At 45.9% G+C, this 27,159-nt stretch overlaps 1 protein-coding gene across 1 annotated transcript in view; it reads left to right on the forward strand.

Moving 5' to 3' along the window:
• Nucleotides 1-2,923: 2,923 nt before the first annotated feature.
• The window catches only part of LOC134965852 (uncharacterized), a 128,296-nt gene continuing 104,060 nt past the window's right edge, over nt 2,924-27,159 (forward strand). Inside the window, exon 1 of the mRNA XM_063942233.1 lies at nt 2,924-3,006. The gene's annotated coding sequence lies outside the window, so the exon portion shown is untranslated. The remainder of the gene's footprint in view (nt 3,007-27,159) is intronic.

Here is a 27,159-nt window from a genome sequence, read left to right on the forward strand (position 1 = left end):
AAGTCGGGAAACGCTCTGACCAAGTGAATTGTGAGGGGGTTCACTTGGGTCTGCAGCTAATCTCCTCAAATGATTCTCTATTAGTTCCTGTTAAAACTTCCTTTGGCAGCCTCAGTTCATTGGTGTCGGCCTTCGTCGACAGTGGAGCTGCAGGAAATTTTATGGACTTAGCTTGGGCTAAGGCTTTAGGCATTCCACAGATACCATTGGATAGACGTATTACCATGCACGGCTTGGATGGGGGTCCGCTTTCCAATGGGATAATTACTCACCACACACCTCCAGTATTATTGACAGTGGGGGCCTTACATTCAGAAGACATAGAATTTTACCTTACACATTGTCCGGCAGTTCCTGTAGTTTTGGGTCACCCCTGGCTTGCCTTTCATAATCCCACCATAGATTGGCGGTCTGGGGAGATTTCCCAATGGGGTCCTTTTTGTGTTAAGGAATGTATTTCCCATCCAGTCCGGGTTGCGGCAGTCGTCCCAGAACTTATTCCTGTGGAATATCAGGATTTTGCCGATGTGTTCTCCAAAGGCAATGCGGACATTCTGCCTCCCCATCGGTCCTATGACTGTGCGATAGAGTTAGTACCAGGTGCCACTTTGCCTAAGGGGAGATTATATGCCCTGTCCGGGCCAGAAACCACGGCCATGAATAATTACATTCAGGAAAGCCTGAAAAAAGGCTTTATTAGGCCTTCGAAATCTCCATTGAGTGCAGGTTTTTTCATTGTTGAGAAAAAAGATGGGTCACTCAGACCATGTATTGATTTTCGGGCTCTGAATAAAATTTCTGTTAAGAACACCCAGGGCCGTTTCCAGACAATTTGGCTCCCAGTGCGAGATTTCAAAATGCGCCCCCCCCCCCAATTGGTCTAAAAAAAAATGCGTGCCCCACCCCCCCATATAGCCATAAAAAGAAAAAGCATGCGCACGCGCTCCCGACAAGGGTGTGTGGCCTGATTAAAATGGGCGTGGTCTCATTAAAGTGGGCATGGCCTCATCTGATATCATCACACCCACCACAGGGGGGGGGGGGGATAAAAATAAAAAAGTCCCCTTTTTACACATTACAGCAGGCAAGTGTCCCCATATTACACAGCGCGGCAGGGCCCCTTGCTATCACCCTGTCTCAGTTCACTCTTCGTCTCTCATTAAGACCTGAGGGGGCATCGGAGTTGGGCAGACGTAATCCGCCCTTCAAACGCGGCTGCCATGGGCCCAAGAAACCATAGTCTCGCAAGAGTGTACTGACAGCACGGGTGAGACAACGGAGATAGGGTGCCAGGGGCTATTCCCATATCAGGATCATAACAATAATGATATCCTATACAAGGGTAAATGCATGCAATACAAAAAACTAAACCTTTTGGTACCAAAAAGTCAGTGCAACAATCCACAAGTATTATCAGTCTCACAAGCAATTGCACTGGCCCACTGTGTTCCCGCTCTAGAGAAGTGCATAATTTAATATTTAAATATATATTAAAAAAACACTATTTAAACTATATTAAAATAAAAAATGTTTTAAAACAATGTTATGAACGGGTAAGGAAAAATCGTCAGTTAAGTGGTTAAAAGATATTTCCCTGTATAACAACTAGATACTTTGCAGGTATGATGGTAGTAATACAGCTAGCTTATCTTTCTCTCTCAATAAAGTGTTTCTCTCCCAGGGCCGGTTCTAATGTGAATTGGTACAATTATGTGGCCATGCCCCTTCCCAATGAAACCATGCCCCTATGTATTGCTATGTGTCATAGGCACGCATCAAAAATAGGGTGTGGCTTCATGGGGAAGGAGCGTGGTCACAAAATAGTACCAATTCACATTACACCGCACAGTAGTGTCCGTCAGTCACAGTAGTGTTCCTTATACACAGTATGCCCGGTAGAGCCCCTTATACAACACAGGAAAAACAAAAACACAGGAAAAGAAAAATCTGATTAATTTCCTATAAATAAGTTGTCCTTTTCCACCTTATAGTGAGGCCCCTTACACATTATGCCACACACCATGATGCCCATTACGTATTATGCCACACACTGTAACGCCCATTTCACACTATGCCACACAATGTAATGCCTATTACACATTATGCCACACACCATAAGGTCCATTACATATTATGGCACTCACCGTAATGCCCATTACACGTTATGCCACACACCGTAACGCCTGTTACAACTTATGCTACACACCGTAATGCCCATTACATGTTATTCCATATACTGTAATGCCCATTACAAGTTATACCACACACTGTAATGCCCATTACACATTATGCCACTTAACAGTTATGCCCTTGACACCATTTATTATTATTAAATTACCTGCTCATTGCCACGGGTCTCATCCTTTTTGACGATGGTTTCCTACTCTGAGTTCCATGCTCTTTGCCAGGGGTTTCCTGCTCGTTGCCAAGGGTTTCCTTATTATTGCCAAGGGTTTCATGCTCTGGGTTTCCTGCTTATTGCCAGGGGTTTCCTACTCGTTGCCAGGGGTCTCTTGCTCGTTGCCACTGGGTTTGTATGTGCCAGCTGCAGACCCAGCACCCCAGCTGCAGCGGGCGCCGTGGGCTGTGTGCATTATATTCATGAAGTTAACTTATATTGTAATTCACGTCAAATGGCTGCTGGCAACTGATGCGTTACGTGTATATCAAAGCTATCCCAATCCTGACGAGTTATGAATGGGTGCGGTGTGATACGTGGTTTGCCGACCTGCTTCTCTTAGTGGCATTGTGGATCTATCTCTCTTTCAGGGTCCCGTTTTCAGGACGGCTGAGATTGTGATATATACGGCTGTCTGCTCCAGCCACCAGTGACTGTCAATCAAAAAGTTGACACTTATTGAAGAATCTCTCCCTGCAGAGAGGAGCACACTGAGCTCTGTCAGTTCTCTCCCCTTCACTAGTATCCCAGCCGAACAATTGACTTCTTCGCTCACATCACATCGTAGACACACCTGGACAGCACCTCTGTGACACTCAGCTCTCCAGGTAGGGAAAAAACAACCCACAAGTTCTCTCTCTCCTCTATATATACTGTAGGCTTACATCAGCTGCTACTTCTCTCCTGGCGTGTGGTGCCTAGAGAAATCATATCCTCATGTTGACGTGAGTCTGTTTATTCCCTTGAAAGGCAGTGTGATACTGCTCCCATCGGTATAAGTATTACCACTGTCCTTCACAACCAGGCAGCTATGGAACCATCGCAAACTTATTCAGTACATAAATACAATACAATTACAATCACATAAACATTTTTATTACAAGTCATCTACCATGGATGTTATAACACATTTAAAATACATTGTATTATAGAAGTAAACCAGTACACTGCATTTATATTATAGATGTATGTAATTTCCCTCTACCCCTATTGCTTGGATGGGGGTCATATATATAATGCTGATGAGGACATTCAGCCATCTAATGAAAAAAGAGGAAATAACAGGCTTATTCTTATCCAATGAGACCATAACATTAAAATTAAAAGTTCATGTTAGATGTTAAAAGCATTCATAAAAAGTTTATATATTATTATTTATTTATTATATTTATTAACAGTTTCTTTTATAGCGCAGCAAATTCCGTTGCGCTTTACAATTGGAAATAACAATGGCATAACAAACTGGGTGATAACAAACAGTCATAGAGGTAGGAAGGCCCTGCTCGCAAACTTACAATCTATAGGGAAATAGCACCTTTCCTTGTGTATACATGCCTATCTATTGCACAGTTGTTCGCCAGATTGCAAAGGTTCTTGGTGGGCTGTATGATATGGTCATACAGCAATGATGAACCGGGTACGAGAGGAAGGGAAAGTGAAGAATGAGAAGACATGTGAGGATATGTGTGGACTGTGCAGCAATTTGATAGGCAGGTGTATGGAAGTTATGTGGGCGGTTCTGGAATTTGATACGCTTGCCTATAGAGGTGAGTTTTCAGGGAACGCTTGAAGGTTTGGAGACTGGAGGAGAGTCTTATTGTGCGTGGTAGGGCATTCCACAGAGTGGGTGCAGCCCGATGAAAGTCCTGCAATCGTGAGTGGGAGCGAGTAATGAGTGTGGATGAGAGACGCAGGTCTTGTGAAGAGCGAAGAGGTCGGGTTGGGAGATATTTTGAGATAAGCGTTGGGGTAGTTTGGTTAATGGCCTTGTGTGTGAATAAAAGTATTTTATATTGAACGCGGTAGAATACAGGTAACCAATGGAGGCACTGACAGAGTGGATCTGCAGACGATGAACGTCTAGCGAGCAAGATTAACCTCGCCGCTGCATTCAGAATGGATTGTAGTGGTGAGAGTCTCGTTTTGGGAAGACCAGTTAGGAGACTATTGCAATAATCAATGCGGGAGATAATGAGATCGTGGATTAGAGTTTTAGCAGTGTCTTGTGTAAGGTATGGTCGTATTTTGGATATGTTTTTTAGATGCATGTAACATGATCTTGAGACAGATTGAATGTGGGGAACAAAGGACAGATCAGAGTCAAGAATGACACCTAGGCAGCGAGCTTGTGGGGTAGGGTAGATAGTTGAGTTTTCAACAGTGATAGAGATATCAGGTTGGTACCTACTATTGGCCGGTGGAAATATAATTAACTCTGTCTTTGAAATATTAAGTTTGAGGTGGCGAGATGTCATCCAGGATGAGATGGCAGAAAGGCATTCAGTGACACGGTCCAGTACAGATAGGGACAAGTCAGGGGAGGATAGGTAGATTTGAGTATCATCTGCGTACAGATGATACTGAAAACCAAAAGAGTGGATTAGTTTACCAAGAGATGAGGTATAGATAGAGAAAAGCAGAGGACCCAAGACTGAGCCTAGCGGTACTCCAACTGAAAGAGGTAGCGAACAGGAGGTAGATTCAGAGAAGCGAACACTGAAGGAGCGATTAGATAGGTACGATAGGAACCAAGAAAGGGCTGTGTCTTTAAGACCTAGGGATTGTAGTGTTTGTATGAGAAGAGAGTGGTCAACCGTGTCACATGCAGCAGATAGATCTAGAAGAATAAGTAGTGAGTAGTGGCCTTTAGACTTCGTAGTGACCAAATCATTAACCACTTTAGTCAGTGCCGTCTCTGTGGAATGTTGGGAACGGAAGCCTGACTGAAGTGGGTCCAACAAAGTGTATGAGTTAAGAAAGTGTGTGAGTCGAGTGTAGGCAAGTCTCTCAAGTAGCTTAGAGAGACAAGGGAGCAGAGAGATAGGGCGGTAGTTTGAGAGAGCATTAGGGTCAGAATTTTGTTTCTTTAAAATGGGAGTAATCACTGCATGCTTGAAGAGTGAAGGAAAAATACCAGTAGAGAGAGAGAGAGATTACAGATGTTAGTTAAGGTAGGGATGAGCACCAGAGACAGAGCTTTACTTATTTGTGAGGGTAAAGGATCAAGAGGAGAGGTAGTGGAGAAGCAGGATGAGAAGAGTGATGATACTTCATCTTCATTTGTGGGATCAAATTAAGAGAGAGTGCCAGAGGGTTCAGGTAAAGAACGGAGCAGGTCACTGTACATTATACAGAATGCAGGTAGCACATAGCGTTATTTATGATCAGCTCATACACGTCTTTAAGGTGTGTAACATCAGGATATAGGGGGTCATTCTGACCTGTTCGCATGCTGCTGGTTGTCGCAGCGGTGCAAACGGGTCGGATCTGCACCTGCGCGGCGGCCGCAATGCGCACGCGCGTCGTTGCCCAGCGACGGCCGTTGCCAGGCAACGACCAGAAGAACGAAGAAAGCGATCGCTTGCGCGATCGCAAGAAGATTGACAGCAGGAAACCTTTCCAGGGCGGCAACTCACCGTTTTTGGGAGTGGTGAGTCCAACGCTGGCGTGTCCAGTGCTTGAAGGGCGGATGTCTGATGTCAATTCTGAGTTGTTCGCTCGTTAGCTGCTTTTAGCAGCATTGCACACGCTAGGCCGCCGCCCTCTGGGAGTGTATCTTAGCATAGCAGATAAGCGAACGAAAGGATATCAGATTTGCTATTACATATTTCTTTGCAGTTTCTGAGTAGCTCCGGACTTACTCACAGATTGCGATCAGTTCAGTCCGTTTAGTTCCTGGTTTGATGTCACAAACACGCCCTGCATTCGGCCAGCCACTCCTGCGTTTTTCCCTGGCATGTCTGCGTTTTTTTAGCAAACGCCGTGAAAACGCTGAGTTGCCGCCCAGAAACACCCACTTCCTGTCAATCACACTACGATCACTCGAGCATTGAAAAAACTTAGCTCGAGCTTGTGAAAATCTACTAAGTTTTTCGTTAAATAACTAAGCGCATGCGCTCTGCGTACCATGCGCAGTTACCAGCAAATCGCAGCATAGCGAAAATCGGCAACGAGCGAACAACTCGGAATGACCCCCAGAGTAAGTAACTCTTACCCTAGTCTACTTCTGCACAAAACTTTTTTTGCATAGCAGGACTGCACAAGCGTTCGCAGCCTTGCTATGCAAAAATCCACTCCCGCATAGGCGGCGTCTAGTTGATCGCATGGGCAGCAAAAAGTTGCTACGTGCGATCAACTCGGAATGACCCCCATAGTCACACAAATGCAATGCAGTGGATCGTACTCTTCTGGTGATGTAGCAGCCACAGGGGGTGTATAGCAGCGTATATACAGAAGATACCCTCCTATGTCCCCCAGGTGATTCAGACAGGTAAGTAGATTCCACCAGTACATCATAGCATGCACAGGATGAAGCCAACACGTTTCGGGACTCACTGGTCCCTTCCTCATTGTTTATCAAGTCCATGGAATGTTTATAAATAAATATAAAGTTATTTACATCATCCAGTTACTACAGAACTTATAAAGATAATGGAATATAAGCTGTGGTTATCAATTGAATGCACGTTAGAATAAAAGCCGCCATCTTTTGAAGTAATGTGCACCCGGATACTGGGGGGAAGGGGTGGGGGGGGGGGGGGTAATTCAGATCTGATCGCTGCTGTGTGTTTTTGTACAGCGGGCAATCAGATCCTAACTGCGCATGCGTATGCACCGCAATGTGCACGCATGTCGGACAACAACAACGGGCATCGCCGGCCAGCGATGGGATTGTGTGAAAAAATCCGACTGCATGGGCAGTCACCAGGTGATTGACAGGAAGAGGCCGTTTGTGGGTGGTAACTGAGCATTTACAGGGAGTGTACGGAAAAACGCAGGCGTTACCAAGCGTTTTCAGGGAAGTGTCTGACGTCAGCTCCAGGCCCCAATCAGCCTGTACTCATCGCACTGTAGGAGTAAGTTCTGGGTTGCACACAGACTGCACAAAATTGATTTTCACAGCTCAGCTGCACATGCGATTGCACACTTGCACGGTGAATATACACTCCCCCTGGAGGTGGCGACGGTCTGATTGCAGGAAAGCAAAGTTAGCAGCCCAGTGATCAGATCTGAATTACTCCCACTGGGTGGAATGCATACTGGAACACAAGCGGCCATTGCTTTCTGGACAGGCACAGTAGTTGGACCACTGGAACACAGGTTGTAGCGCAAACCAAGGACTTAGGGGTCTATTTACCAAGTCTTGAATGGAGATACAGTGGCTGGAGATAAAGTACCAGCCAATCAGCTCCTAACTGTCACTTATCAAACCCAACCTGTGACATGGCATTTTTCCAATAGGGACATATGGTGCATGCCTTGTGGGGAAGGGGCATGACAAAATTGATCCCAAAGAAAGCCCATGCCCATTCACACAATATATATATATATACACACACACATTCACGCATTACTGTTCCAAAGTTTTAGGCAGGTGTGGTAAATAAATATTAAAGTGAATAAACAGAAGTTAAATCTAAATTAATATTTGGTGTGACCACCTTTGCCTTCAAAACAGCATCAATTCTTCTATGTACACAGTTTTTGAAGGAACTTGGCTAGGAGGTTGTGCCAAACATCTTCATGTAATCCCAGACTTGATAATGTTGAGATCTGGGCTCTATAGGGGCCATAACATCACATCCAGGACTCCTTGTTCTTCGTTACGTTGAAAATAGTTCTTAATGACATTGGCTGTATGATTGGGGTCATTGTCCCACTAATGTTCGACATGCATTAGGTCAACAGGGTGAAATGGTCAAAAGGTCAACATGGAAAAGGTAGACATTACAAAAGGTCGACAAGTTCAAAAGGTCAATAGCTTCAAAAGGTCGACATGAGAATGGTTGACACACATATGTGCCGAGCCCAGCGTGCAAGGGGACATGGTACACTAATGGGGCTTTTTTTTGTGGCCGAAAAGTAACAAAATACAAAATTGTGTTGAACTTTTTTGTGTCAACCATTTTCATGTCAACTTTTTGACCCTATCGGCCTTTTGACCGTCACAACCGACTCTGCTGTCTACCTAGTCCATTTCGACATTTTGACCCCGTTGACCTAATGCCATTAGTGGTCGACCTATTGACTGTAGACTTTTTAGTGTTGATCTAATGACCCACACCCAATGGGTCCATAGGGTAATACACTGTTATACTGCACATTGCACACTGGTTCCTTAGGGAACACTCTAGGTATACAGCTGCACCTTGCCCACATGAACCATCCAGTTCCCATATATGTGTGTATAAATCTGACTCTGATACTAGCCAATGCCTCCCTAGCCATTTACCTCACTGCACATCCCTGGTGCTTAGTACATCCCATCCAAGATCCTAGACTGTGAATGAAGTCTATGACTCATCGCGGTGGCGGTTCACCCAAAAAAGTGTCAGCTGCAGATTTATTAGTGAATGTTTATGTCAGTGAATATTTGTTCTGCTGTACTCTGGACTAAAGGATTGAGAAATGCCCTGCTAGAAATTCTGTCAGCTTCTGCTTCTTGTGGTACATCCTGTTGTTTCTACTACACAGTATGTCGACGGTTTACAGAAGACCCAGAAAGACCTCCAATTTCACATAACTGTCAGGTGACTAATTTCCAAATTCCGAGAAACTGGGACTGTGGCTGACAAGTCACGGAGTGGTCGTCCAAAAAGTGCTACTGGTCTTTCTGGGTGCCGGTTGTTAAAATCTGCAGCTATGACACGGAAACTTTGTTCTCCAGACATCAAAATGACCTCAATTCTCTCATCTTTTGTCAAAGACATCTTCAGTTACCTGCAACAGAAAAGTGTTGTAAGTCTTGAACCATAGCTGCTATTCCAAATCTGTTTGCAGCAATAAACTTTTCAGCAAATTATGATGTTGTTTGACATGTTACACGACCCCCTTTCCATTTGAAAAAACTGACTTAGATTCAAGATGGATGATTTTAAGATGGCGCCCATGTTCAGTACATACCTTAAAAGATAGCCCACCTCACCCATACCTTACTAGAGTATTTCCCATTTCCTGCGCAATTTTTGATACAAAAGGGTGTACTGCGACTTTTAAATCACCCTGTAGAATGGACCAATAACATGGTACCCATAGGCCATAATGTTATGTAAATTAAAACAAATAGTTTCAGAGCTTATTGTAATTACAATATGTAATTAATTTAGGCCTTTATTCCATACCTCCAAACTGTCCCAATTCCAGTAGGACAGTCCTGCTATCATACCTCCCAACCTTTGAAGTTGATGAGGTATGTTGCTATTCAGACACTGTCCCGCTGTCCCACCCGAGGTCCAAGCTGGGGGAGGAGGGGGGAGGGCAGGTTGTTATAACTCACTGCTTCCTGGATAGATGTTATCACTCACTGCTTCCTGGATAGATGCCATGCGCATACCCACACGACATCTTTACAGTGCAGGGCAGGGAGGTGAGTCGAGGGCTGTATAGCTGCTAAGGGAGCGCTGGGGGCATGCCCCCAAAATGTTTTAAACAGGGTCATGTTGCAAGGCCACGCCCACACAGCTGAGGCCACGCCTAGGCGACAGGGCCCTGTTTTCAAGAAGCCAGAATTTGGGAGGTATATTATTCTTAGTCAGAAACAGTCTCATCCATGTTTGTGACTTTTGCAGCAGTAGCAGCTGAGACTTTATGTTCCCTGGTGTACAGCTGTGTGTCTGACTGTACAAGGACTGAGACTCCCGCTTTGAACGGTATCCGGACTCCTGGTCGACACCGCTTAGGTCGATACCCATTAGGTCAACACCCATTGGTCGATAGTGAATAGGTCGACACTAGAAATAGGTTGACACAACCATTAGGTTGACATGAATAAGGTCGACATGCAAAAAGGTCGACACAAGGTTTTGATTTTGTTAAAGTTTTTTTTTACTTTTTTATACTTTACGATCCATGTGGACTATGAATGGGAATAGTAACCTTTCCTGAATCATGGCGAGCAAAGCAAGCCATGCGAGGGGACACGGTGCACTAATTGGGGTTCCTGAGGGCCTGAGTCAGATCCGGTCACTAGTTCGATATTTATTTTGAGTGGTTGTCGGTGGACTGACAATGCGTCTTGACCGCGCGTATTGATTGAATTGTGATCAAATGCGACTATGCTTGCAGTGAGGATGTATTATCAAGTGATTGTCAGACTTGGAACTTAATATTAAGGAAAAATGGATAGAGTGTCCCCGCCACAATCTATAAGCCAGCGTTCTGTGAGATGAACCGCAGTATTACGGGAAACCATGTAGCACAAGGAGCTCCGGGGTATTTAGTGGGTGCTGTCACCTTACTAGAAACATCCTCATATTATAAAGATCTTTCCCAGCTGCTGGGATGTAATAGAACCATTCTGCCCATAGAACTACACGTGGTCATCGTCACAGCTGGCGCAGTACTTTACCACAAGAGACGCAGTTTTCACTGAATCCCACTTCCTATTCTCATCCTATTTTCCCTTCAGAATCTTATTCCTTCCTGTTTCATTGTGATACATTGAGGAAAAAATGCTAGTAATGGCCACACAGATTTTCACTCTGTTTTCACGATTCATCATGACACCAGAGAAAATTATCACTTCCCAAAAACTGGTCAGTTTTTAGGAAAGTGATACCTTTTTTCGGAAAATTATAACTTTCCCCCCTGAAGCCGCTGTTCCCCCCGCTGTCCAGCTGTAGCACCCAACTCCAATCCTCCCCCACCACACCATTCAAAACCCACACCACCACCTGTGTTGTCCTGTCCATGCAACCCCCTCGCAACTTACTTGTGTGTAGCCAATGTCACTGCTGCCTCTGCAGCTGGTGCGTCTATTCACTTGCAGTACTGCTGGCAGCCACTAGTTAGCAGCAAAAAAAGAAAAACATATATATTTTTGAAAAGTCCATGGCCAACAGAAAATAACACAAATGTTGGCCCGCTGGGAATATCCCCACTGAGTACTATGGGCAATAATCTCCTTGCTACAAAACACTAGTAACTTAGTTGGCGGAAAACATCCATGGAATATCCGGCAAGAACATGTTACCATTTGCAGTGTACTGAATGGCGGAGAGTAATGTATTTCATGTTTAGGTTCCTGCCAGGCTCCTTGCAAATGCTTTCCATTTAATCTTTTTATTTACAGAGAAAAACTCAATGGGGTGATTCAATTATGTCGCCTTCTGCAAGCAAGTGCAATTGTATGCCCTATGGTACTTCAAACAAAAATTGGCAAATCAGGGCTGAGATCTGGCTATGAGGGAGAGGGAGAAATGAGGTACTATCGCCAGCTTTTCCATGCCATCCCGGAGGAGGCAGCATTGTAGGTGCATGGGAGCATGGCCAGTGGCAAGATGGGCTGTCCGGGGGCATGGCCAGGACAAGGTAGGCGGTCCGGGGCATGGCCGGTGGTGAAGTAGGCAGTCTGGGGCGTGGCATCACATCGCATGATCATGGCTCCACCCCTGCTTTACAGTGTCGAGAAAATAGTCAGGCACTGTATATCGGCAGGTGGAGCTACAATGATGCAGTTCAGCATGAATCGCATCATCGGATCACCTCAGACCACCCACTTGTTCTCTGCTGTGTACGGCCAAGGGGGGCTGCAGAGGGGCTGGTAGGGAAAGCAGGAGACTTGCCCTCGTTTATGGGGGGGGGGGGACAAGAGGGCCACCGGATTTGGGGAGGGTAAGCAAGTATGCATTACCAACAAATGTTGCAGCCACTACTGCTACTGTGTCTACCAGTGTAGAGGACATGTTTCTCTTACTATTAGAACATGGATGGGCTTTCTCATCATCCCTCAGTAGCCCACCAACCAGAGAATCAGGCACAGACCCAGATGTAGCGACTTACAGGATCAAACGTCAAATTTATACCAAGGTTGCTAGATCGATTAATGAAGATTGAAGTGGACACCAGCTTGCCTAAAGCAATGACTCACTTCAGCATTGAAAAGTGTGAAAATCCACTCTACTCTACCGCAGCGGCCCACCCAGCGGGAGGAAAGGCATGGGGGGTCATTAGAACCACATTTCTCAGGGCCTTCACCTCAATAGGACTCAGCTCCCACATCAGAAGATAGATCAGACTACACGTATAGTAGGTGAACTGTCAGCTTCTGCCTTACCCTCACTTAGACAACTACACAATGCCTGGGCACTTCCACACTTCTGTGAGTATGCAGCACAATCCATATTCATCCACTGAAGAGATCTAGACGCAGTGGCAAACGCAGGATTTGCATGGGGGGGTTTCCAGAACTGGGCGGAGCCAATCACGGGGGTGGGGACTGAGGTGACCCAGTATATGCTGGGTCCGTAAAACTAGTGTGTGTGTGTGTGTGTGTGTGTGTGTGTGTGTGTGTGTATATATATATCTACACATATATATATATATATATATATCTACACATATATATATATATATATATATATATATATATACACACATACACACACACATACATATACACGGGTGATCTTCAGTATGCCGGCGGTCGGGCTCCCGGCGACCAGCATACCGGCGCCGGGAGCCTGACCGCCGGCATACCGACACTTATTCTCCCTCGTGGAGGTCCACGACCCCCCTGGAGGGAGAATAGAATAGTGTGGCGAGCGCAGCGAGCCCGCAAGGGGCTCATTTGCGCTCACCACACTGTTGGTAAGCCGGCGGCCGGCCTCCCGGCGCCGGTATGCTGGTCGCCGGGAGGCCAGCCGCCGGGAGATCATAGTGAACCCATATACACATATACATAGCATATTAAACATGCATACATACATACATATATATATATATATATATATATATATATATATACACACACACACACACACATACAGTAAACATATATATACACATGTGTATATATATATATATCATATGTGTGTGTTTATATGTATGTATGTATGTATATACATGTGTATATATGTAGGCACATGGATATATATGTACTATAATTAAAATAAAGTAAACTTTTTTTGCACTTGCATGTGCCACCAGGAAGACAGCAGGCTGCAGAGGATGCTAGACAGTCATTAATAATACTCATGCAGCTAATGGAGGGGGGTTTCTGGGTACTCGGAAACCCCCCCTGGGTGCGCCACTGAGATGACACAGTCTCTGAGCACACAAACTATCTCTGTTCCAGAATAGGTGAGAAATAAAGAAGCCAATCCGGACATTTCCAATCTCATGTACGTTTGAGTCCCAAAAATTCCTGGGATGTCCGATGTTTGCAGCTATTACCACAAACATCAGGCATTTTGCAAAGTCGGCTAATGTATTAGCGGCTGCAAAGTGCAAACCAGATTTTTCAGAAACTCTCTGCTCTAAAGTGGAGCGCTCGATAAAAAGTCAAATCCGGATGTTTTGCCCATGTTAAGTATACAACGGCCGAAGTCGAACATAAAGCAGCTCTAAAACTCTCAAATAATTTAGAGTTATTTTTTGGCTGAGTTGGATATGAAAATTTGGAAGTCAGTTATAAGTACACTGTTCAAGCACATTTGCAATTATTACTTTTGCACATTTGCAATTATTGTTATTACTTTTCAATACATTTAGACACAAAAAAAAAACAAATACTTTGATCTAAAAAAAATAGACCGTGTAGCGTACATGTCATTTTTGCACAATTTGCACAAGAAAATGCAAGTGATGCCCAAAGGAATGTATTTGGATGCACAAGCAGTTTATGGTGATTTAAATGATATGCGACATGGCTATATTCTGTGTATAATAGTGGCTGTATCAGCATACGTAATTATGTTACAGTGTTTGGCAGGAATACACTGTAGCATAACATTGTGTATGCAGGTTCAGTTGCTGTTACACACAGAATATAGAGATGCTGCATATCATTTTAAACAGCAGGAGCTGCTTGTGCATCCTATTTGCGTGTGTGTGTGTTTGTTGGCAATACTCCTGTCTGAGAGGGTCATTCAGATCTGATCGCTGCTGTACGTTATCGCACAGGGGGCGATCAGATCTGAACTATGCATGCATATGCACCACACTGTGCCGGCGCATCGCACTGCTGCAACAGGCGTCAGTGCCCTGCAACGGTATTGTGCGAAGGATCCATTCGCACAGGGCGTTCGCAAGGAGATTGACAGGAAGAGGTCGTTTGTGGGTGGCCCCTGACCGTTTTCAAGGAGTGTCCGGAAAAACGCAGGCGTGCTCAGGCGTTTTCAGGGATGGTGCCTGACGTCAGCTCCGGTCATGATCAGCTGCTCTCATCGCAGAGGAAGATTAAAGACCCATATAGACGGGCCGATGCGGGAGAGATGTGTGCTGAGCGAACTGCTCAGCGCACATCTCTCCTGCCGCACAGCGCGATCAGTGCTGAGAGTGCGGGGGGAGACGGGGGGGGGGAGTGCTCATTTCACCCAGCGGGTGAAGTGAGTGACCCGCTAGATTGGCCTGCAGGCCAATCTAGCACCAGCGATAGTGATGCGCGGGGCTGCACATCGCTATCGCTGTAGGGGGTACACACGGAGCGATGTTGCTGAAAATCTAAGCAATCTAGTCAGATTGCTTAGATTATCGTTCCGTGTGTACCCCCCTTATGTCCTGGGCTGCGCAGAGACTGCACAAAATCAGTTTGTACAGCTCTGCCACACATGCAATTGCACACTTGCACAGCGAAAAAACACTCCCCCTGTAAGTGGCGACTACCTGATTGCAGGACTGCAAAAATCGCTGCCCAGTAACTAATTAGATCTGAATTAGACCCTGTGTGTTTACAATTCAATCCCTGAGATCCCTGGAATCCCAGGATTGAGATTTTTTCAATCTTGAATTCCGGAATTATGAAAATGGAGAGGGGTTGGCTTCCTTAGCGAGAAACATCAGTATCCTCCCCTTAGCGAACAAAGACGATTGGTTTCCTCATGTGTATTTACAGTATAGGTAGGAGCAGAATGGGACAAGAAGGGGACATTGACCTTCAAATTTTTTTAGCTGGCGAACTTTATTTGTGGTCCATAAATAAGCAATAATGAGTAATATCCTGCTAGACAGCATACTGTACGTGGTTTATTGCAAAACAGGAAGTGCCATCCAATCACCCTCAATGCTCACGTTCACATAACGTTATTCTTGTCAAATATCTGGTTATTAAAAATAATGGCCACCAACAGCATTTCATTGTTCAGGAAGGGCTGGTGCAAGGTTTCTGGGCACCCATGACAACAATTCACCCGACTGCCCCTGTTTCCCAGCTATATATATCGTCCTCACAGGATGACTGGGTTGACTACCTTCCATTGGCAGAATTTGCTCATAATAATCTCTTCCATTCATCTTCAGAATTTACGCCCTTTTATATTAACTTCGGCTTTCATCCTCGGGTGCCAGAGTTTCATCCATTGCCAGCCCTAGAGGTTCCAGCAGCAGATCAAGAGCTTCAATGTCTATCTAGAATCTGGAGTTGTGTGCGTAAGTCGTTGGTCAAAACTTCCGCTCGTTATAAATCTTTTGCAGATAGAAAACGTAAAGCTGTACCGAATTACAAGGTGGGAGACCAAGTTTGGATTTCTACGCGCAATCTCAGGTTCAAAGTTCCTTCTAAGAAATTTGCTCCCAAGTTTATTGGTCCATTTCCCATTGTAAAAGTACTCAACCCTGTGTCATACAAAGTCAAGTTGCCACCGTCTTTGAGAATTCCTAACGCCTTTCATACATCTTTACTGAAGCCTTTTATTCTCAATAAGTTCCGTACTACTCAGTCCAAATCTCCTAAAGTTCACTCTTTGCAGGATGAGGAATTTGAAGTTAAAGAGATTGTGGACTCACGTTCCCGATATGGACGTTTACAGTTTTTGGTCGACTGGAAGGGTTACGGTCCGGAGGAGAGATCCTGGGTTTTCTCTGAAGATGTTCATGCTCCAAGACTGGTACAGAAATACTTCTCCAAAAATCCTGATAAGGTTCAAAGGTGTTCGGAGACCACCCTTAGAGGAGGGGGTACTGTCACGAACCGGTCTCTTACCTCTGCGGGTTCTGGGGTTCATCCATTGCCAGTGCGGTTGCTCGCGGTGCTGTGCGCCTGTGTGGGGATGCGGCGTGATCAGTGGCACAGGTAATGCAGAGTCTGGGAACTGGGAGTGCGGGGACCAAATGGCCTAAGGCACTGCGGTGTGTCTGCTGTATAGGAGGAGGCCATGTTGGAGACCAAATAGGTAATACAGAGCACTTGTGAAAACACCTGTGGGCAGGTGTAAGCCAATCCCGTGCGTGTGCTGCCTTTAAGTAGGCTGGGATTATGTTACTCTGGGCCAGTGCTTTGTTGTATCAACGCTGTGCTCTAGCTCTGAGCTCTCTCCGTGCATTCCTGTGTGATTCCCGTGGTCCAGATATCGCCTCCTTTCCCAGAGGTCCTTCTGCAGCCTTCACTGCTAAAAGATACACCAGCTCCCCGCTGTGCTGTCAGTTAATTGCACACCTACTGGAAATGGTTGGATTCCCAGAGTCTTGCATGAGGTTACCTTGTCTGCCTACCATACAAAGTTTGGAGGATTCCATTTCCCTCAGCTCTTCGTTTGTTCAACTCTGCATTTAATCCGCTCATCACCTTGTCATCTGCTACAGTTTCACAGTGATCTCCGGAACCCGCAAGTAACCCAATTCAGTACTTTATATTTGCTATTTTGTCATAACAAGGATAATTCTTCACAGTCTCTCAGTTAACTCTCAAAACTCCATTGCAAATCCTTACAGTTATTTCTTCAAGTCTGCATTAACCAGTTAAACACATTCTGCAGTTCATCATCAAAGCTAGTTTATATTTGGACTATTCAACTGTTATTCATCAGCTTGTTTTGCATACGTTTCCATGAACATTTCTTTTATTTGTCTTTGAGTTTTATCCTGCATATTATTTCTGCCATTCCTGCAATACTTCAGTATTATATGATGATTAACAACTTGTCATTTAACTCTTTACTGGAATTGTTAATTTCAATAAATATATGAAACGGAACTTTCTTCGTCCTCCCTGCTTTCTTCATACCCCAGCACCTACACCTGTGGTTGGTCCTGGGTTAACGGATTCACAAAAACATCCGGACTTGACACAAGGGGCCTGAGGATCTCATCTCGGTACCTAAGGGCAGTCAGGCTACCTCTGGCAAGCACATGGAGGGCTGTGCGGCCCCCCAAAGAAATGCCACCCCACACCATTACTGACCCACTGCCAAACCGGTTATGCTGGAGGATGTTGCAGGCAGCAGAACGTTCTCCTTGGCATCTCCAGACTCTGTCACGTCTGTCACATGTGCTCAGTGAGAACCTGCTTTCATCTGTGAAGAGCACAGGGCGCCAGGGGCGAATTTGCCAATCTTGGTGTTCTCTGGCAAATGCCACACGTCCTGCACGGTGTTGGGCTGTAAGCACAACCCCCACCTGTGGGCGTTGGGCCCTCATACCACCCTCATGGGGTCTGTTTCTGATCGTTTGAGTAGACACATGCACATTTGTGGCTTGCTTGAGGTAATTTTGCAGGGCTCTGGCAGTGCTCCTCCTGTTCCTCCTTGCACAAAGGCGGAGGTAGAGGTCCTGCTGCTGGGTTGTTGCCCTCCTACGGCCTCCTCCACGTCTCCTGATGTACTGGCCTGTCCCCTGGTAGCGCCTCCATGCTCTGGACACTACGCTGACAGACACACCAAACCTTCTTGCCACAGCTCGCATTGATGTGCCATCCTGGCTGAGCTGCACTACCTGAGCCACTTGTGTGAGTTGTAGGGAGGTCATACAGACACGTGGAGGCCACAGACAATATTGAGCCTCATTTTGACTTGTTTTAAGGACATTACATCAAAGTTGGATCAGCCTGCAGTGTGTTTTTCCACTTTAATTTTGAGGGTGACTCCAAATCCAGACCTCCATGGGTTAATACATTTGATTTCCATTGATAATTTTTGTGTGCTTTTGTTGTCAGCACATTCAACTATGTAAAGAACAAAGTATTTAATAAGAATATTTCATTCATTCAGATCTAGGATGTGTTATTTTAGTGTTCCCTTTATTTTTTTGAGCAGTGTACATTTTTGAAAAGTCCATGGCCAACAGGAAATAACACATATGTTGGCCTGCTGGGAATATCCCCGCTGAGTACTATGGCCAATCATCTCCTTGCTACAAAACACTAGTTACTTAGTTGGTGGAAAACATCCATGGACTAGCCGGCAAGAACATGTTACCATTTGTAGTGTACTGAATGGCGGAGAGTAATGTATTTCATGTTTAGGTTCCTGCCAGGCTTCTTGCAAATGCTTTCCATTGAATCTTTTTATTTACAGAGAAAAACTCAATGCGGTGATTCAATGATGTCACCTTCTGCAAGCAAGTGCAATTGTATGCCCTATGGTACTTCAAACAAAAATTGGCAAATCAGGGCTGAGATCTGGGCATGAGGGAGAGGGAGAAATGAGGTACTATTGCCAGCTTTTCCATGCCATCCTGGAGGAGGCAGCATTGTAGGTGCATGGGAGCATGGCCAGTGGCAAGATGGGCTGTCCTGGGGCATGGCCAGGACAAGGTAGGCGGTTCGGGGCTCTTGACGGTGGTGAAGTAGGCAATCTGGGGCGTGGCATCACATCACATGATCGTGGCTCCACCCCTGCTTTACAGTGCCGAGAAAATAGGCAGGCACTGTATATCGGCAGGTGGAGCTACAATGATGCAGTTCAGCATGAATTGCATCATCGGATCACCTCAGACCACCCACTTGTTCTCTGCTGTGGACGGCCAAGGGGGGCTGCGGAGGGGCTGGCAGGGAAAGCAGGAGACTTGCCCTCCTTTATGGGGGGGGGACAATAGGGCCACTGGATTTTGGGAGGGTAGGCAAGTATGCATTACCAACAAATGTTGCAAACAATACTGCTACTGTGTCTACCAGTGTAGAGGACATGTTTCTCTTACTATTAGAACATGGATGGGCTTTCTCATCATCCCTCAGCAGCCCACCAACCAGAGAATCAGGCACAGACCCAGATGTAGCGACTTACAGCATCAAACGTCAAATTTATACCAAGGTTGCTAGATCGATTAATGTAGATTGAAGTGGACACCAGCTTGCTGAAAGCAATGACTCACTTCAGCATTGAAAAGTGTGAAAATCCACTCTACTCTACCGCAGCGGCCCACCCAGAGGAAGGAAAGACATGGGGGGTCATTAGAACCACATTTCTCAGGGCCTTCACCTCAATAGGACTCAGCTCCCACATCAGAAGATAGATCAGACGACACTTATAGTAGGTGAACTGTCCGCTTCTGCCTTTCCCTCACTTAGACAACTACACAATGGCCCTCATTCCGAGTTGTTCGCTCGCAAGCTGCTTTTAGCAGCATTGCACACGCTAAGCCGCCGCCTACTGGGAGTGATTCTTAGCTTATTAAAATTGCGAACGAAAGATTCTCAGAATTGCGAATAGACACTTCTTAGCAGTTTCTGAGTAGCTTCAGACTTACTCGGCATCTGCGATCAGTTCAGTGCTTGTCGTTCCTGGTTTGACGTCACAAACACACCCAGCGTTCGCCCAGACACTCCTCCGTTTCTCCAGCCACTCCCGCGTTTTTCCCAGAAACTGTAGCGTTTTTTCACACACACCCATAAAATGGCCAGTTTCCACCCAGAAACACCCACTTCCTGTCAATCACATTACGATCACCAGACAGAAGAAAAAACCTCGTAATGCCGTGAGTAAAATACCTAACTGCATAGCAAATTTACTTGGCGCAGTCGCACTGTGGACATTGCGCATGCGCATTAGCGACTAATCGCTCCGTTACGAGAAAAAAATAACGAGCGAACAACTCAGAATGACCCCCAATGCCTGGGCACTTCCACACTTCTGTGAGTATGCAGCAGAATCCATATTCATCCACGGAAGAGATCTAGATCAGGCCTGGCCAACCTGTGGCTCTCCAGCTGTTGTAAAACTACAAGTCCCATCATGCTTTGCCACAGTTTTGCTATTAGGGAATGCTAAAACTGTGGCAAGGTATGCTGGGATGTGTAGTTTCACAACATCTGGAGAGCCACAGGTTAGCCAGGCCTGATGATGACACAGCCTCTGAGCACACAAACTATCTCTGCTCCAGAATAGGTGAGAAATAAAGAAGCCAATCCAGACATTTCCAATCTCATGTACGTTTGAGTCCCAAAAATTCCCGGGATTAAAATAATTAAATCCCGGGTATTATAGGATTAAAAATGCACTGGGCCAGGGGAGAGTGGGATGCACTGGGCCAGGGGAGAGTGGGATAATACTATAGCTGGCTTCTCAGTCCTCTCAGGCTCTCCTAGCTGCCCTTAGAATCGATAGGCAGGGATGTAATGGGAGCCGATGACGGCAAAATGTCCGATGTTTGCAGCTATTACCACAAACATCAGGCATTTTGCAAAGTCGGCTAATGTATTAGCGGCTGCAAACCAGATTTTTCAGAAACTCTCTGCTCTAAAGTGGAGCGCTCGATAAAAAGTAAAATCCGGATGTTTTGCCCATGTTAAGTATACAACGGCCGAAGTCGAACATAAAGCAGCTCTAAAACTCTCAAATAATTTAGAGTTATTTTTTGGCTGAGTTGGATATGAAAATTTGGAAATCAGTTATAAGTACACTGTTCAAGCACATTTGCAATTATTACTTTTGCACATTTGCAATTATTGTTATTACTTTTCAATACATTTAGACACAAAAAAAAAACCCAAATGCTTTGATCTAAAAAAAAATAGACCGTCTAGCGTACATGTCATTTTTGCACAATTTGCACAAGAAAATGCAAATGATGCCCAAAGGGATGTATTTGGATGCACAAGCAGCTTATGGTGATTTAAATGATATGCGACATGGCTATATTCTGTGTATAATAGTGGCTGTATCAGCATATGTAATTATGTTACAGTGTTTGGCAGGAATACACTGTAGCATAACATTGTGTATGCAGGTACAGTTGCTATTACACACAGAATATAGAGATGCTGCATATCATTTTAAACAGCAGGAGCTGCTTGTGCATCCTATTTGTGTGTGTGTGTGTGTGTGTGTGTGTGTGTGTGTGTGTGTGTGTGTGTGTGTGTGTGTGTGTGTTTTTGTTGGCAATACTCCTGTCTGAGGGGCTCATTCAGATCTGATCGCTGCTGTGTGTTATCGCTTTGCTTGCATATGCAACACACTGTGTCGGCATCAGCGCCCTGCAACGGTATTGTGTGAAGGATCCATTCGCAGAGGGCTTTGGCAAGGTGATTGACAGGAAGAGGCCATTTGTGGGTGGCAACTGACCGTTTTCAAGGACTGTCCGGAAAAACGCAGGCGTGCTTAGGCGTTTTCAGGGATGGTGCCTGTCGTCAGCTCCGGTCATGATCAGCTGCTCTCATCGCAGAGGAAGAGTAAAGGCCCATATAGACGGGCCGATGCGGGAAAGATGTGTGCTGAGCGAACTGCTCAGTGCACATCTCTCCCGCCGCACAGCGCGATCTGTGCTGAGAGTGCGGGGGAAGATGGGGGGGTGCTCATTTCACCCAGAGGGTGAAGTTAGCGACCCGCTAGATTGGCCTGCAGGCCAATCTAGCACCAGCGATAGTGATGCGCGGGTCTGCACATCGCTATCGCTGTAGGGGGTACACACAGAGCGATGTTGCTGAAAATCTAAGCAATCTAGTCAGATTGCTTAGATTATCGTTCCGTGTGTACCCCCCTTATGTCCTGGGCTGTGCAGAGACTGCACAAAATCAGTTTGTACAGCTCTGCTACACATGGAATTGCACACTTGCACAGCGAAAAAACACTCCCCCTGCAAGTGGCGACTACCTGATTGCAGGACTGCAAAAATCGCTGCCCAGTAACTAATTAGATCTGAATTAGGCCCTGTGTGTTTACAATTCAATCCCTGAGATCCCTGGAATCCCAGGATTAAGAGTTTTTTTCAATCTTGAATTCCGGAATTATGAAAATGGAGAGGGGTTGGCTTCCTTAGCGAGAAACATCAGTATCCTTCCCTTAGCGAACAAAGACGATTGGTTTCCTCATGTGTATTTACAGTATATACCCATAAAGCTTGGAGCAGAATGGGACAAGAAGGGGACATTGACCTTCAAATGTTTTTAGCTGGCAAACTTTATTTGTGGTCCATAAATAAGCAATAATGTGTAATATCCTGCAAAACAGCATACTGTACGTGGTTTATTGCAAAACAGGAAGTGCCATCCAATCACCCTCAGATGCTCACGTGCACATAACGTTATTCTTGTCAAATATCTGGTTATTAAACATAATGGCCGCCAACAGCATTTCATTGTTCAGGAAGGGCTGGTGCAAGGTTTCTGGGCACCCATGACAACGATTCACCCGACTGCCCCTGTTTCCCCAATATACTCTTTCCAGCCATCTACAGAAACCCTCACACAGATGTGACCAAGCCTTGGGAACAACATTGTATGTGCACTGTGGGCAGTAATAACCCACACATCAGTGCCCCCAATACATAATACGCCATAAATCTGTGCCCAAACTCAATTATTATCTAGTGCTCATATATTATACATAACACTTTACAGGTACACACAGGGCCGGTTCTTGGGCGCTGTGCGCCCCGGGCGACAATAGGGGCGTGGCTATATACAGGGGGCGTGGTCATTTACGCCCCCTGTACAGACTGAAATGATGTGCGGAGCGCGATGATGTCTCACGCACCGCACAGTAAAGGACTTCTCCATAAAGGGAAACTAGACGCGTACACGTCTAGTTTCTCTTCACAGCGGCAGCGGGGGGCAACGGGCAGCGTGGGGCACAGCAGCAGAGGATCATGCCCTGGTGTGGCGCCCTCTGGATGGCGACCTGCTAGGCCGGCTTGAAGCAGACAGATCTCTCTGAGAACCCATATTGTTTAGCTAGGTATCAAGTTTCCAAAGTATCCATCGGAATTATATCATATAAATATAAAAGAGGATCTGATTCTCAGCTATCTCATCTGAAATGGAGGAGTGAAAACGTCTGTTGCTCTCTTACTTTGGCTAAGCCAATTTAATTAAAATGTGCACCTTCCTACACTTGTATTTATTGCAATGTTAGCAAAGCAGATGTTTAGACGTTTCATATGGAACATAAGGGGTTAATCAAGGTGGATTAGAGACTCTCTCAGACACACAGGCCCTCATTCCGAGTAGTTCGCTCGCTAGCTGCTTTTAGCAGCATTGCACACGCTAGGCCGCCGCCCTCTGGGAGTGTATCTTAGCTTAGCAGAATAGCGACCGAAAGATTAGCAGAACTGCTACTAAATATTTTCCTGCAGTTTCTGAGTAGCTCCAGACTTACTCCTAGATTGCGATCACTTCAGTCTACTTAGTTCCTGTTCTGACGTCACATACACGCTCTGCGTCCGGCTAGCCACTCCCCCGTTTCCCCAGGCACATGTTATATCTGCCTCCCCTGCAGTGCACATGGTTTTGCCCAATTGCTAACAGAATTCCGGCTGCGATCAACAATGAAATTACCCCCAATGTGCGTAATATGATGTGATGCATTAATAAAAAGTACAAAAAAAATAGCAAAAATTTGTGTTTAAATAATCTCTGTGTTCCCAAACCAATGACACATAATACTACTTTGGTTGTTTATCCCACATGGAAAACTATATCAGCTTTATATTGTTGCTGTTTTGAGTCTCCATAAATGGTTTTGTAAAATAAATGACTTAAACCTGTCACAATGGCCCTCATTCCGAGTTGTTCGCACGGTAGCTGTTTTTAGCTGCCGTGCGATCAGATAGTCGCCGCCTATGGGGGAGTGTATTTTTGCATAGCAAGGCTGCGTTCGCTTGTGCAGCCGAGCTATGCAAAAACATTTTGTGCAGGTTAGGAGTAGGTCTGGACTTACCAAACACCTCGACACGTCTGCATTGGACTCACCACTCCCCGAAAACGGTCAGTTGACACACCAGATGTGCCTTCTGCCTGTCAATCTTTTTACGTTCGCCGCTGCAAACTCTTTCTTCATAGTTCTTGTCATTGCACAGCGCCGGCCGTCGCCGGCTAACGACGCGCCTGTGCATTGCGACCGCAGCGAAAAAGTGCAGCGTGCGATGGAGTCGGAATGACCCACAATATGACGCAATAGATGACATAATGTTTGCCCACAGAATGTCTGTACCATAATTAAGACAGTTTATACAGTTGGATATCATGATGTGATAAGCAAAATTAAACCTATTTTTAAATGAACATTGGCCCTCATTCCGAGTTGTTCGCTCGGTGTTTTTCATCGCATCGCAGTGAAATTCCGCATAGTGCGCATGCGCAATGTTCGCACTGCGACTGCGCCAAGTAACTTTACTATGAAGATAGTATTTTTACTCACGGCTTTTTCATCGCTCCGGCGATCGTAGTGTGATTGACAGGAAATGGGTGTTACTGGGCGGAAACACGGCGTTTTATGGGCGTGTGGTTGAAAACGCTACCGTTTCCGGAAAAAACGCAGGAGTGGCCGGAGAAACGGTGGGAGTGCCTGGGCGAACGCTGGGTGTGTTTGTGACGTCAACCAGGAACGACAAGCACTGAACTGATCGCACAGGCAGAGTAAGTCTGAAGCTACTCTAAAACTGCTACGAGGTTTGTTATCGCAATATTGCGAATACATCGGTCGCACTTTTAAGAAGCTAAGATACACTCCCAGTAGGCGTAGGCTTAGCGTGTGTAACTCGGAATGAGGGCCATTATTGGGGATATTCAATTGATGTCGGAAACTGCCGTCTTGTCGGAAAGACAGAAGTTTCTGGCATTTTTAGGTCAGAAGGGGTTCCGACCTATTCAATGCTTCTTCCGTTTTTCTGACTTTTTGGAAAGCACGTGGATCGGTGGCTTAAGCTGCTGATCCACGTGTTTTGTCGGAAACGCGGCCAAATCCGATAGGTTTTAGCCCCGTTTCCGACAATGGGCCTCATTCCGAGTTGTTCGCTCGCTAGCCGCTTTTCCCAGCATTACACACACTAAGCCGCCGCCCTCTGGGAGTGAATCTTAGCTTAGCAGAATTGCGAACGAAGTATTCGCAATATTGCGAATAGAAATTTCTAAGCAGTTTTTGAGTAGCTCGAGACTTACTCTTCCAGTGCGATCAGTTCAGTGCTTGTCGTTCCTGGTTTGACATCACAAACACACCCAGCATTCGTCCAGCCACTCCCGCGTTTTTCCCAGAAACGGCAGCGTTTTTTCACACACTCCCATAAAACGGCCAGTTTCCGCCCAGAAACACCCACTTCCTGTCAATCACACTACGATCACCAGAATGAAGAAAAAACCTCGTAATGCCGTGAGTAAAATACCAAAATTCTTAGCAAATTTACTTGGCGCAGTCGCAGTGCAGACATTGCGCATGCGCAGTTTGCGGAAAATCACTGTGATGTGATGAAAAAGAACGAGCGAACAACTCGGAATGAGGGCCAATGTCAATCCGACTTTAAAAAAAGTTGAGTTGGCATTGTAGGGTGCAGCCAAATCTTGTCGGAATTGCCCGCTTATTGAATACTGAGATGTCGGATCCTTTCCGTCAGAAAGGATCCGACACGTATTGAATACACCCCTTAATATTCAACGAATCAGTGTAACAAACTGTACTGAAATGAAGCCATGGATTGTATGAAGGGAATGAACGCAGCGAGACCGCAAGGGAACATGTTGTGCTCGCTCCCCACCGGCATTCCGCTGCCGGGATCCTGGCGTCGGGATGCTGATTGCCGGAATTCCGGCCACCGGTGACCCTTAGCAAACCCGTATGAAGGTTGCAACTGAATTGGCTGCAGGAGAGGGAGATGACTCTCCCAACTCTGGACTGGGTGCTGATCAAGTTTGGGGCATAGGTGCAGCTTATTGAAGAAAAAAAAAGTGTAGAGCTCTTCTTCTGTAGGTCCACCAACTGCCTCTGCAGTAGGCGAATGTGGAGAGTCATTCTGGGGGATCTACTGTAAATCACAGCATTGAATAAGTAGTCATGGTCAAACATTACACACACCATTCTGCAAATTATGAATTTGCAAAAAAACACTTGAGTAAAGCCTAGCAGAAAAAAAAGGCAAAATTAATCACATTTTTCAAATCCGATTGCCCTGAATGTTTTTGGACAATACGCAGGGATTTTATTTGACTTTTGACATTGCCCACACAATTCACAATTCCAAATTTGAGCTTTACTGCACCCACTATTACGGGGTGGTCCGACAGTCACATGACCTCCTCGGTGAGCCCGACGGCTCACTATCCCGATGGTCAGCATGCCGACCAACAGGGACTATTTCCACTCGTGGGTGTCCACGACACCCATAGAGTGGGAATAGAACCGGTGGCGACCGCAGGTCGCCACCGAGCCCGCAGCGTGGCGAGCGCAGCGAGCCCGCAAGGGGCTTGCTGCGCTCGCCCCTCCCCGCCGGGATCCCGGCGTCGGTATGCTGCTGGGATCCCGGCGTCGGTAAGGTGACCGGCGGTCAGGAGACCGCCGGTCACCAGTACTACACCCCTATTACGGTTAGCTATATGCTCAAAAAGAACCTCATGGAGGCACGTAACTGCTGTCACTAGGACCACATTTTAATCATAGTTAAAGCACATGTTACACCAAGTCTTTGTATTTTATGTGCATAGAGGATTCACCATCATCATCAACATCCTCAGAATTCAGTACAGCCTGCTGGGCTACCTCCTCCACTAACTCGGATTCTGAAAAACGGCCACTTACCTCTCCAGCAGACTAGCACTAACCTCCCACCACAGCCTAATGTTACCATTCCCAGAAGTGCCTAACACTAACACCTACCTTCTCCCCAGCCTAGCTTTAACCTCCCCCACA

This window comes from Pseudophryne corroboree, chromosome 10, assembly GCF_028390025.1.
Source record: "Pseudophryne corroboree isolate aPseCor3 chromosome 10, aPseCor3.hap2, whole genome shotgun sequence".
In the NCBI taxonomy this organism is placed as follows: Eukaryota; Metazoa; Chordata; class Amphibia; order Anura; family Myobatrachidae; genus Pseudophryne; species Pseudophryne corroboree.